We start from the raw sequence: 12,533 nt of genomic DNA on the forward strand, positions 1-12,533 counted from the left end.
ATCCTAAATAGGGTCACAAAGAGTTGGATATGACTGAAAAAAATGACTGAACACACTTAATAAGTGCTTATATTCTAGGCACCTTACTAAACATTGAGGATGCAGAAATAAAAATGATACAGCCCTCTGCCCTCAGAGTAAAGATTCAGACAGAGTGCTATGAGAAATTTGAAGAGGAAGATAACTGGTTTCCAACACACTTCTGAATAAAAGTATCTGGATGTGTTTGAGATGGTATTCATGCTACTGTTGCCCAACTAGAAAATCTCCACTAGTCATTAGCTGCCTCTCTCCTGCTTTCAAGCTCACTGCTAATACTAGTTGTAAACTTACCTTATGTATAAAACTTTAAGAGGAATAAAGGATTTCCCATGCAAGAATATTATTGGCATTTTACAGATGAGTACCTGGTGGCTCCCAGAGTTCATCCTCCTCATTAGGTGAGGGTTTCAAAGGATTAAAATCCATATATAATGTCATGCCCAGCACCGTTGCTGCTATACTTCATATTCCTTTTGCCCAAGATAAATATTTAAGTCACATAAAAACATACGGAACTCCCTAGAAAAGCCATTCCAAGTCCAAAATACTCTTCGAGTCTATGAACACTTAGGACCAAAAAACTAGGGTTTTGAATTTTTTTAGACAACCAGAAAACACAACTAATTGAAAAAGGACATTTATTGGAATAAAATAAGAGATAAGGTAGTAGTAGAATGTCTTTAAAAACCTGAAACAATATATCATAAAAATATAAACTAACACAGGGAAGACATGCCCAGGGAACATGACTGGAGTGAAACACAAATAGAGAACACTTGTGGCCAGGGCACATGTTTCAGCAATCTTCCAGTGCTGTGGATTCATACATTCTTTCAGGTGATGTCCTAAGGCTGTTCTCATTGGATCTTTTCCTTACTAGGTATGGTTCTCTTATCACCACTAGACCCTACTTGAGCCTCAGCTCAAATTCTTGATTGAGATGCTTCATTCTCTACCAGAGGAATGGGCTCTGTCAATTCGTATAATCTCATCATGAGATTATTCCTCAGTCTTACTCTTTTAGTGAAAAAGTTATGTGGTACTAGGTAGATAAAATTACTTGGAAACTGGACGACCTGAGTTCTGTCGTAAGATAGTTTGTAACTGTGTGATTCAGGGCAATTCGGCCTCTAATTTTTCATTGTTAAAATGAAGACCTCTAAGGGCTGTTGTGGGGAATCTAATGAGATAACGTAGTTTTTTTTGCCAACCTTAAAGTATTATATTTTTGTTTTTGTTTAGTTTCTTGGTCCCATTCAATTCTTTGTGATCTCATTTGGGGTTTTCTTGGCAAAGATACTGGAGTGGTTTGCCATTTCCTTCTCCAGCTCATTTTACAAATGAGGATACTTAGAGTTAAGTCCAGAGTCACACAGCTAGTAAATGTCTGAGGCCATATTTGAACTCAGTCCATCCTGACTCTAGAGCCAGCACTATATCCACTGTGACATCTAGCTTCCTCCCAAGTATTACATAGATACTAGCTAATATTACATTCATTGTGAACCTGGGCCAGTCATTTAACCCCAATTATCTAGCCCTTACTGCTCTTCTGCTTTGGAAGCAATACTTAGTATTGATTCCAAGATAGAAGGAAGGGGTTTATAAAATATACATTCACTATTAAAGTAGTCTTCTAATCATTGAAGGAAAGAAAAAAGTACTCTGTTGTTCTTTCCTTCTCTACAATAAAAAAACAGAGGTCTGTAAGCTTCCAAAATCTTGGCCTTCAAAGGCAAGCTTTTTTGGAATTCATAAATAGCCAGGTGGTTAATTAGCAACCTGAGACAAATTTCATCTGTCTTTGACCCTATTCCTCTTGCTAATAGAATCCATATTATTTAACCAAATACATCTCTAATAGGGTTAGAGTCTTGGGGATTCCCCTTGAATTCCCCTTTAAATCCCATGGTAGTGTTCCTGAATTCCTGAACCCATCTTTGATGCTTCTCATGAAGAAGATATGTGAATCTGAGCTTTGGCATTTCTCCTCCCATCAGTCCTTTCAAGAGTCTTTTGGCCTCCCATAGAAATTAATGGTGTGAGGTGTGGGTTAAGGTGAGGAGGAAGATGACAACTGCAAATGTAACAATTCATGGAAGGCATTGATCTCCAAGTCAGTCCTTTCTTCTAAAGTCGTCCTGCCTTTAGTAAGTTAGTGTGGCTGGTCACCAAACTCTTGGCCCTTTGAGCTATCTCTATAAACTTGTCCTGTTAAAGAGATTTATTAACTGTAAAAAGCTTAAAGAATATTACATAACATACATTCTGGCAGATGAACTGGTATATTCTTCCAAGCCTCCCATTGTTACTTGTTCACAAATCAGTTAGTTATCATTTATTGAGCCCCTACTTTTAGGCATGTGCCACATAGTATTGATCCAAATTAAAATCACAGTCTTACTGTTGCTTACTGCAATTCTTTGATGTCCTGTGCTGTCATTGTTGCTTTCCAACTGAGTAGGCTACCTTAATACCATTTCCTTATAAGCATTTATTTTTCTAGTATATCGATTCCTATATTTTGGAGAGAATTGCTGTGTATTCCTATGTCTGGAATCTGGATCAGAGATATAATCCAGTCTACTGCTTTTTGCATTTTCTTTATCCTTGGGAATCCTAAGGCATGTCCTCCTTTTTGAAAGAATATGGTTAATAAATAAAGAGGAGGATTCTTTTTCAGCATATCTGACCTGTTCACCTGTGGAGACCTAGAGAAGGTATATAAGGCGTTGGACCAATTCTTAATTAGCTATTGTCCATTAAAGATGTCTATGTTCAAGATAGGGACTGAATAACAAGCTCCTAAAGATCTATTTGTTTATTAAGCTGTCTGACCCAGCTCAGGTGGTCCCTGGTCATGAGAAGACCATGGAGATCTATATTGCTTTATTGGTTATGATGCTGGCTGAAACAGCAAACCTGATATGATCAATAAACTTATATTCTTAACAGGAAATCAGTCTCTTGAGTTAATTTTAGTCATAACACCCAGATATTTGGGAGGGGGAAGCAGATACTCTGTAAGTCGAGGCAGCTATTCCTTAGAATAGAGTCTATGCACTGATTTTTGGCTAGGTTATCCTTTCACAACAGTATTGCCTCATTCTCTTCAAGGCTCCTCCAAGTTATATCCTTCTTAACTAGCTCCATTAGGGACTGGGCTTGGGCTGCTAACATACAATTAATTTGCACCAGCCAAAAAACATAGAGCCAGCTTGGGCAGAAATCTCCAACTCCATAGCAATGCTTTGTGTTACTGAAAGAACAGGCACCCATGCTCTTTGTGACAATGGGTAATTCACCTTATCTCTCCGAGCTTCAGTTTCTTCATCTGTAAAATGCAGATAGTAATAGCATTCCTTCACAGGTTTGTTGTAAGGCTTAAATAAGAAGATGGATGTAAAAACTTGCAAATCTTAAAGTGTTATATACTACTATTATTACTACCCTTTTGTCCAATGGGAGGGAAATGAGCAAGAAGTGTGTTTGGCCTACATGAAGCACTCAGTGGCAAACTGTCAGCAGCATCTTTCACAGTGGTACCTTCCCCCACGCAAGCACCCTGGGAGATTTTACCTTGCAACATCACTGACAAATTCATGCCCTGCTGGCAGCAGATACATTAATCTCTTGCCAGATGAGCTTCTGAAGAAGCAGCCATGGTGCTTTTGAAGGGGCTATTTCTTTGTAGAATGAATGGATTTGCAGAACACGTAGAATGCTGAAAATTCAAAGTAGTGTTTGTAGTTAGGTGGTTTGCCTAAGATCTATTTTGGCAAACCATTCTACCATTTGTCCACCGGAAAGTAGTGCATAAGGATTTTCCTCTCATTTCATGGCATTCAGTGTTTTATTGTGCAACAGCCTACAATTTGCCAGAAATTGTACTATTTTTAGACTGTCCTGCCTTCTTGGTCTCTCTCTTTGAGCTTATAGGAGTTTTGCCTTTACCTGTTTTCTTTCTTTGCTTGCTTGCTTGTTTCTTCTTAAAACCCTTACCTTCTGCCTTTTGGTTCCAAGGCAAAAGGGTTAAATGGGGGTTAAATGACTTGTCCAGGGTCACACAGCTAGGAAGGGTCTGAGGCCAGACCTCCTATCTGTAAGCTTGGCTCTCAATCCACTGAGCTACCCAGCTACCCCCTCTACCTGTTTTCTTAATTCTCCTTTTCTCTTGATTCTAAACCTTGGAACTAGAAGGAAGAATACCTGGTCCAATCCCTATAATTTCTAAAGATTTGAGGTTTAGAGGGGATTAAGTTGACTAGCTCCAAACCACATAGAAATAATTTCATATCTTAATATGCCCTTTAGGATGAAATCCTCAAACTTGCAAAGACCCTCCACAATCTAGCTTCTACCTTTCTTTCTCATCTTATTTCATATTTTCACATTTTATTTACTACTCTTCTTTAATCACTCATCGTTTCAGTTTAAATATGGCCTCCTAGCTGTTTTCAATACATGGCATTCTGTTCATCTCTTGCCTATGTATCTTTGTCAAGGTAATCTTGTGTCTACAATGACAATTTCCCTTTTGAGAAATTGGGACTGTTTTTATTTGTTTTTGTTTTTTTATAACTTGCAGTGTCCTGCTTATAGTATGCACTTAATATGTATTTTTAAAACAAATTTAATTTCATTACATGTAAATACAATTTTTAATAATCATTTTCTGACATTTTGAGATCCATGTTCCCTTTCATTCCTCCACTCTTACCCAAGATGACCAGTAATTTAGGTTATACATGTACTGCCAAACATTTCATATTTTTATATTTGTCATGTTGTGAAAGAAAACACATATTACTTATACAAGAAAAAAATTCATGAAGGAAATAAAGTACAAAATAGTCTGCTTCACTTTGTATCCAGAATCCAATAGTTCCCTCTGTGGCAACAGATAGCTTTTTTCTTCCTGGATCCTTACATTGCTGATAAGAGTTAAGTCTTTCACAGTTGATCATCTTGTATTATTGCTGTGTACAATGTCCTAGTTCTGCTCAGTTCACTTTGCATCACTTCTTATAAATCTTTGCAAGTTTTTTGTGATTATCCTATTTATCATTTCTTATAGCACAATAGCATTTGATTTTCATCACATATCCCAACTTCTTCAACCAATTGATGAATATTTCAATTATTTGCTATGAAAAAAAGATCTGCTATGAATATTTTTACACAAATAGATCCTTTCCCCCATCTTTGATTTCTTTGAAATACAGACCTAGAAGAGGCTAAGGTGTATTTTTTTAGTTAAACTTGAATCTATATATTCTGGCATCTGACATTCTCAACTAATCATCTGAGGATGGCTGTTAGCAACATGGTTGTAAAGAATTCTTGGACTGAGATGAGGAAGGCCAGACTGAGAAGCATCAACAAGGAACAGAAGTAGGGTTGCCCAATTCCTTTGGCCACCCTTTGAGCATATAAAAGCTATATGTGACACAGATTTGTTTCATTGTGACTGATATGTAGAAATCATGCAGAATTCCTCCCATTCACACTTAAAACTGAAAGGGAACTTACAACTTTCTCATTTTGCAAATGAGAAAACTGAGACATAGGAATCATCAATGAATTGCCCCAAATCACTCATCTTATTATTGTCTGAAACAGAACTTAAACTTTTAGGAAGCTTTTCCCAATTCTGATATCTACAAATGGCCAAGAATTTGAAGACATTTTGAAGAGAAGCCAGGGAGATTCTTAAAGCAATGGTTCTCAAAGTGTGGTCTGTTGACACCTTGAGGGTTCAAAACCCTATCAAAGACTCTATAAGATCAAAACAATTTTCACAATAATATTAAAATTTCTAAATATACACTTCAATAAATATAAGATACAACCCACATGGCCAAAAGCTTTTTTGCAAACCCTTAATAATTTTTAAGTTCATAAACAAGACCTAGGATCAAGAAGTTTGAGAACTGCTGACTTAAAATGTTCTCAATAAAAGTTCATGAAGAAAAATATTCTGAGGTTAAAATACTCCTCCCTCGTATAGTCATTTCAGATTTATGAATAACAAAAGCGTTATTCTGTGAGAAATAATCATTGAGGTGAGGGAGGGGAAATTTAACTTCCAGTGAGTATAATATAGGTAGGTAGTGAGAACTTGTTGACTATTGGGTGTGAAATGCCACAATCGGGAAAATGGAAAATCATTCTTAGGATACTATTAAAATTGTAATAACTTCATGATTTCAAGGGAGTCTAGATGGTCAAACTTAGTTTCTCTTTCTAGAAACATTAGCAATTTACATGTATATCTGTTATTCCTTTGTGTTGTAGAGTGGAAAGTGATGAAGACTTTGTTTTAAATGGTGTTTCTACTACTTATTATCTAAGTAATCTTGACCAGTCATTTGACCTCTCTTAGCCTTGGTGTCCTCATCTGAAAAAGAAAGGCTTTGGGCAAAGCAAGCCTGGATTCCATGTCCTTCTTAGCCTTTCTTACAAGATATTTCCTCTTATCTATAATTTAATCTGTTTCTTTATTACTACCAATCCCCTTTCTCTCTAAGCTTCCTGATTCTATTTTGTCTTTAGGGAGGCTAGAAATAAATATTTCATCAATTAATTGGACTTTTAATGATAGCGTATCTCTCTTTTCCTTTCAAATCAGTATTTGAGAAGAGCAAAGGGGGCACAAGCATTAATCTTTTTTATTACTGCTCCATGAATGTGCCCAGAGGCTACTGAGCAATGGGCACATCTTATAAAAAAATAAAGAAGACATTCTGTTTGTGAGTCAGAAATAACAATTCAATTTGAGGATGTTTAATAAAGCTTTAAACTGATTAGGACTTGATTAGCATTTTCTAGGAATTGGAAAAAGACACTGGCAAGGTGGCCAAGGGGTGATTTCAAGGAACATATTGCGTTATTGTTGGTAAAAAAAAAAAAGGAAAGATTCTTAAGAGGAGTACCTCAGCTTTCCAAAAAACACAAAGCTTACCTTTGAAATGCCAGCTTGGGGCAGATGAAGTTTTAAGTACTCCCTGGATGACTTTCTGAAGTATAGTTGCATTTTGTGTTTTGTTATGCTCCCTTTGAAAATGAGTAGGGCTGCAGGTGTACCTTGCTTTATTAAGCAAGCATTCTTGGAATGTTTGTCAACAATCAGTGCACTAAGGAAAACTATAAATGGAATCCTTTTGCAGAAAAATCTTTCTTTGTGATAAAGGGACAAGGACTCATTTTTTTCCCCACATGGTCTTACATCGAGATGTTTTTTAAATAGATAGATAGAACTAACTTTGATTAATATATATTTTTTGTTATGCCTGTAACATATTTGTAGATTATATATATTTGGATATATACATACATATATTTGTTGAACTGATTTGGAAATGAATATAAATGCCAGGATTTAACATATTGGTTGTATTTTAAATGGTACATGTGTATGAATATAGGAATATGATTTAACATTACAGAGTCAAAAACAAGAATAATACTTGGAAGTGAACATGGTAGAGGAAGAAAAATGACTTCTTTTATTCAGTTGTTTTCTTGTAGTTCAATGCAGTCTAAAGATAACACATGAAAATTAAATCCTGGAAAGGCTCAATTAGACTATGAAAAAAAAAAGTATAGACTACTTACTCTATTAAAATCCTGTTTTCATGTCTCACTGTTGTGTGGGGTTGACTTTTATTTATTGAAGCTTATATATCAGTGGAGCTCTTGAGCACAAGCCAGGTAAAAGAACAACTGTTCAACAACCAACCTGGTTAAGTTCAGAGGCACTTATCACTCAAGAGTTGGCCAATAGATGGCAGTTAATAGCAATTCATGAAGAGCACTGGGGAGGTGGAATTCACATTGGCACAAAAAGAGCACCTACATCAATGACTCCTTGGAGTATTGAAAGGATTGAATTATTTATTTTATCAAAAATTAATTTAAAAAAGAGTTTTAGTCAATTATTGTGTCTATAATGGTTTTGAAGGTTTTGTTTTTCTGAAGATCCTATTTATTGCCAAGTGACTTAACATAATCAAACAAAAGACCTAAGCCCTAATCTCAGGTCTGTCACAAGCTAACCATGTATCCTTGGTTGGCCTCACAACCCTTGGCCTCCCCAATAAAATGAAGATATCAGATTAGTAAGGCCTCTGCCAGCTTTGAAATTCTTTGAGTCTATAAATCAGTCAATATTTGAGCACTTACTACATATGTAGACCTGTGTGTGTCTAACTAAAATAATGAAAAATTTTCAATACCCTTTAATACTTACTATATATAATCTGTTGGTTAACTATATTGGGCTTATAAAACAAGTGATGTTTCATGGAATAATGAAATGGTAGTATTTACTTATAGGCTAGGTGGTCTAGAGTCAGGAAAACTCATCTTCCTGAGTTCATATCTGGCCTCAGACACTGAACAAGTCACAATGCTATTTACCTTAGTTTTCTCATCTGTTAATAAGCTGGAGAAGGCAATGGAAAACCATTCCTGTGTCTTTGCCAAAAAAATCCAAAATGGGGTCAGGAAGAGTCTGACACAACTGAAAATGATTGAACAATAGTCTCAAAGAAATAAAGTGACCTGGAAGTAAAGTGATTATCCATTATTAGACAACTTATTGGCAAAATTTAATGGCTGTGTGACCTTAGAGAATTCCTTTCACTTCTCTTGACCTCAGTCTCATATCTGTAACACAAGGAATATGAATTTGATGGCCTTTAAAAGGTCTGGAAGCCAGGTCAAAATAGTCAAAAGAGCCAACTGCATTTACACCACAGAAATGAGCAAAATTACAACAAACTGGGGCTTGATTTATTGTTTTTTGATTGTCTGAACTCAAGAAAGTAATGGATAAATACATTGATTAGCAATACAGATTAAATTTTAAAATGTACTTCTTTATGTACTTTTTTCTTGAGAGCTGATTAGTAAGCATTCAACAACATACTACTGCTTTTAGGCTCTCACGTAAGTCAGTGATCCAAAATTCTACAATATTGACAAAAGACTTGGCTTCTCCAAAGACTGAAGAGAGAACCAAAAATTGCACAGCTCTTTCTTGAAATGGTAGAAGATGGATGGGGTTGGGAGTTAAGAAAATAAGGGAAAATCAGTAAAGAAGGAAAAGGCAACTAGGTGGTACAGTGGTTAGAATGCTGGGCCTGAAGTCAAGATTTATCCTTTCAAGTTCAAATCCAAATTCAGACAGTTAATAATTGTGTGACCTTGAGCAAGTCATCCAATCCTCATTACCTCAGTTTCCTCATCTGTAAAATGAGCTGGAGATGGAGATGGTAAATCATTCCACTATCTTTTTCAAGAAAAATCCAGTGAAGTCAAGAAGAATCAGACAAAACTGAGGGACAACTGAACATCAAAGTAAGGACAGTGACAGTGAAATAAATGGTTATGTTGCTGCAAGAGCTGTTAATGTAATTTATAGAATCCGAAGTCAGAGAAACCGGGTTTAAATACTGGCTTTGCTACTTTTTTTTTACCTTGCTTTTGAGTAAATCATCACTTCTTTGGACTTTAGTCTTAGTTTAGTCTCAGTCATCTTTAGAATGAAGAACTAACCAAATATTCTTACATGTGTTCTGTGAACTTAACTTTTTTACTATTTTGATTGCCATATTTCAAAAGAATTTATTTCCCTTGTAATCTTATGTGTGTGTGTATAATAAAGCTTATGTGCTTTAAACTTTTCTTTTTTCTTTTTTTTTTGCAAAGGAGTCTATAGGCTTTGTCAGGCTGCCAACAGACTGTCCATGGCACAAAAAAAGCTAAGAATTCTTGGAATAGATTTTATCTTAGCTCCCTTCTACATCTAAAATCTACAACTCTATAGTCAGGATTTAAAGTGAGTGAAACAGATTACCTGGAAGGAAATCAGAAGTTTTCATTTCAGGTGAATAATTTGAAGAATGCCCCCAAATGGAAAGTAAAACAATAATAGTAATATCTTCTCCTTTTATATTATCAAAATTTCTCCTAGTAGTCATCTCACATAATATTTTAAAGAAAAAGGCAAGAGAAAAAATAATCAAAATGAATACATTTTAAAAAGTCAGAAAATATGTGCAGTATTATAGATCCATGAAAACCTTTGCAAGTCAATCGGGTGAGGGGGTCTTCTCATATATCCTCTTTGGAGCAATTCTTCTTGTTTGTCAATCTGCAACATTTATCTGCAACTGTTTTGTCATTCTTTCTATTTGCATTATTGTAGTCATGGTATATATTGTTTTCTTGGCCCTGTTTAGTCTGCCTCAGTTCATCTAAGTCTTTTCCATGGTTTTCCATATTCATCATGTACATCATTCCTTGTATTACAGCAATATTCTATTGCATTTGCATAACAAAAATTTGTTTAGCCATTCTCCAATCAATATCACTTGTAGTATTTAAAAGAAGAACTTTCCATCTTAACATCAAAACAACTTAAGACCTGGAAAAGGGACCTGAGAAATCTCAACATAATTTCATAGACGAACAAAATCAAGGCAAAGTCACACAAATGGTAGTAAGTAGCAAAGTCAGGATTTGAACCCAGGTTCACTGGTTCCAAACACTTATGACTATATCCCCATCATCAGGATTTTATATATATTTTTTGCATTTTATTCTTCCCATATTTATTGTATAGAGATCAATATTTCTTCCTATGTAAAGTTTTGTGTTAAGTAACCGTAAAAGTTGGGTTTTTAAGGTAAGCTATCTTTGTATTTATTCATCCTATCTCAGTGGTGATATGCAGGCTTTAAACTTCAGCAATTGAAAAAAGATTCTTGCATGTTAAAACAGATCTCAGCAAGCTGGAAAAATAAGGGTAAATATAAATAAGAAACCATTCAGAAGTTACAAGAATAAAACCATCTGTTGTGTGATTGTACTTTAACTGCTAAAATTTAGATTAGTCTTGTGTGCACTCCTTTGGTAAAAATGTATTTGCATCACTTTAATGGATTATTGTGCTTCAATTTTTTTTTAATAATCTTACCTCCTACTGCACCCTCTAGACTAGAAATTTTAAACTTGGCAATATTAGGCCAATGACACTTATGAGTTTAAGTCAAATTAGATTAAAATGAAAGTGGGAGATATTAACAAAATATATAAAAATAAATAAAACAGATAATATGTTTTCTAAGTCATTATGCATCCTGCAGGGATCCTTATGTACAATTTAATGGCTCCCATTTCTGTTTGAGTTTGACATCACTGTCCTACACTATGCTCTAAGGGACTTACCCCATTCAGTTTTGAAAAACTCATGCCTTGGGGTCCATGTTGGACTTAGGGAATACATGAACATAAAGTCACAGGAATCTTGCCAGTAGTTTTACTTCTATAGGTATACTCTCTCCCTTACCTTCCATGCCTCCTTCTACAAACCACAATCAAACCAATACTATCATTATTACTAGGAAGATCATGGCAGTTTAATGCCCTATGCTTCCACTAACCATCCCCTTAACTTTCAATTGTTTCAATAAAATTTGAACAAAAAGAAAAACAGGCAGATCTCCAAGCAAGATAAAAGCAGGGCCATGCTTCCTATCAATAAAGCAGTGATTTGCCTCTATTTATGCTAAAGACCCCGTGAAGATGGACAGTTCCTCTTTTATTGGATTTTGGGAAATATGAAGTATAGAACCAGAGAGAGGATATCATAAAACTGACCACAGAAGGATAGGTTACAAAGCTGAAGTGCAGAAAAGAACATGATTGGTTAGAAGTTTGATACTGGGAGCTAGCAATAACTCCCCTTCTTCTCTCCTGAAACTAAGAATGTTCATTGCTGGAGTCCATGTACAAGACATTTGGAGAGCAAACCCAGCATCCTTGAGAGTTAGCTTGGTGGCATAAAAATATTAGGTCCCAAACTCCCTTTTCATACATTCCCCAAGACTGGCAAAATTTCTTTAGATAAGAATAGATCAGTGAGATAGCAGGAGAGCTAGATCTTTGAATTTAACCTACTTAGACCAGCTGAATCTGAACTAAGTTCAGAAGCAAAGAATCATGACTTTAGCAGTTACAAGACAATCAATTATTTGTAAATAGGATGAATAAATACATTATGTAGAATCCCTTTTTTTCACCATATCAAAATATTCCTCACTGACCACCATTCCCTACATGTGTTGTCTCCCCTTCATAGAATATAAGCCTCTTGAGAGCAAGGACTCTTTTTAAATTTGTATCCCTAAAGTTTAACACACACTTCTTAGTGTTGATAGACAGACATACATACAGACAGACAAATGGAAAGATAGAGATAGATAAATATAAATATGTTATAAACATAAGGAACTTAATAAATGCTTTTTATTTAATCATACTTGCATATAGTTTCTCAAAATTCCACAAATTCCCCTATTGGTTTTCTTTATTTTCCCAAAGATTAAAAACATTGTTATATGATATTCTACAATTAATGCATTTTTTGCTAAAAATGATCAAATAATCATATTTTAAAGTTGTTTTTTTTAAGTGATCCTGTT

General features: G+C 35.2%; 1 protein-coding gene across 4 annotated transcripts in view; it reads left to right on the forward strand.

Annotated features, from left to right (window-relative positions):
• Nucleotides 1–12,533, forward strand: part of CSRNP3 (cysteine and serine rich nuclear protein 3) — a 156,219-nt gene that overhangs the window by 33,346 nt on the left and 110,340 nt on the right. The gene's annotated exons all lie outside the window — the stretch shown is intronic.

Source organism: Monodelphis domestica, chromosome 4 (assembly GCF_027887165.1).
Source record: "Monodelphis domestica isolate mMonDom1 chromosome 4, mMonDom1.pri, whole genome shotgun sequence".
Classification (NCBI taxonomy): Eukaryota; Metazoa; Chordata; class Mammalia; order Didelphimorphia; family Didelphidae; genus Monodelphis; species Monodelphis domestica.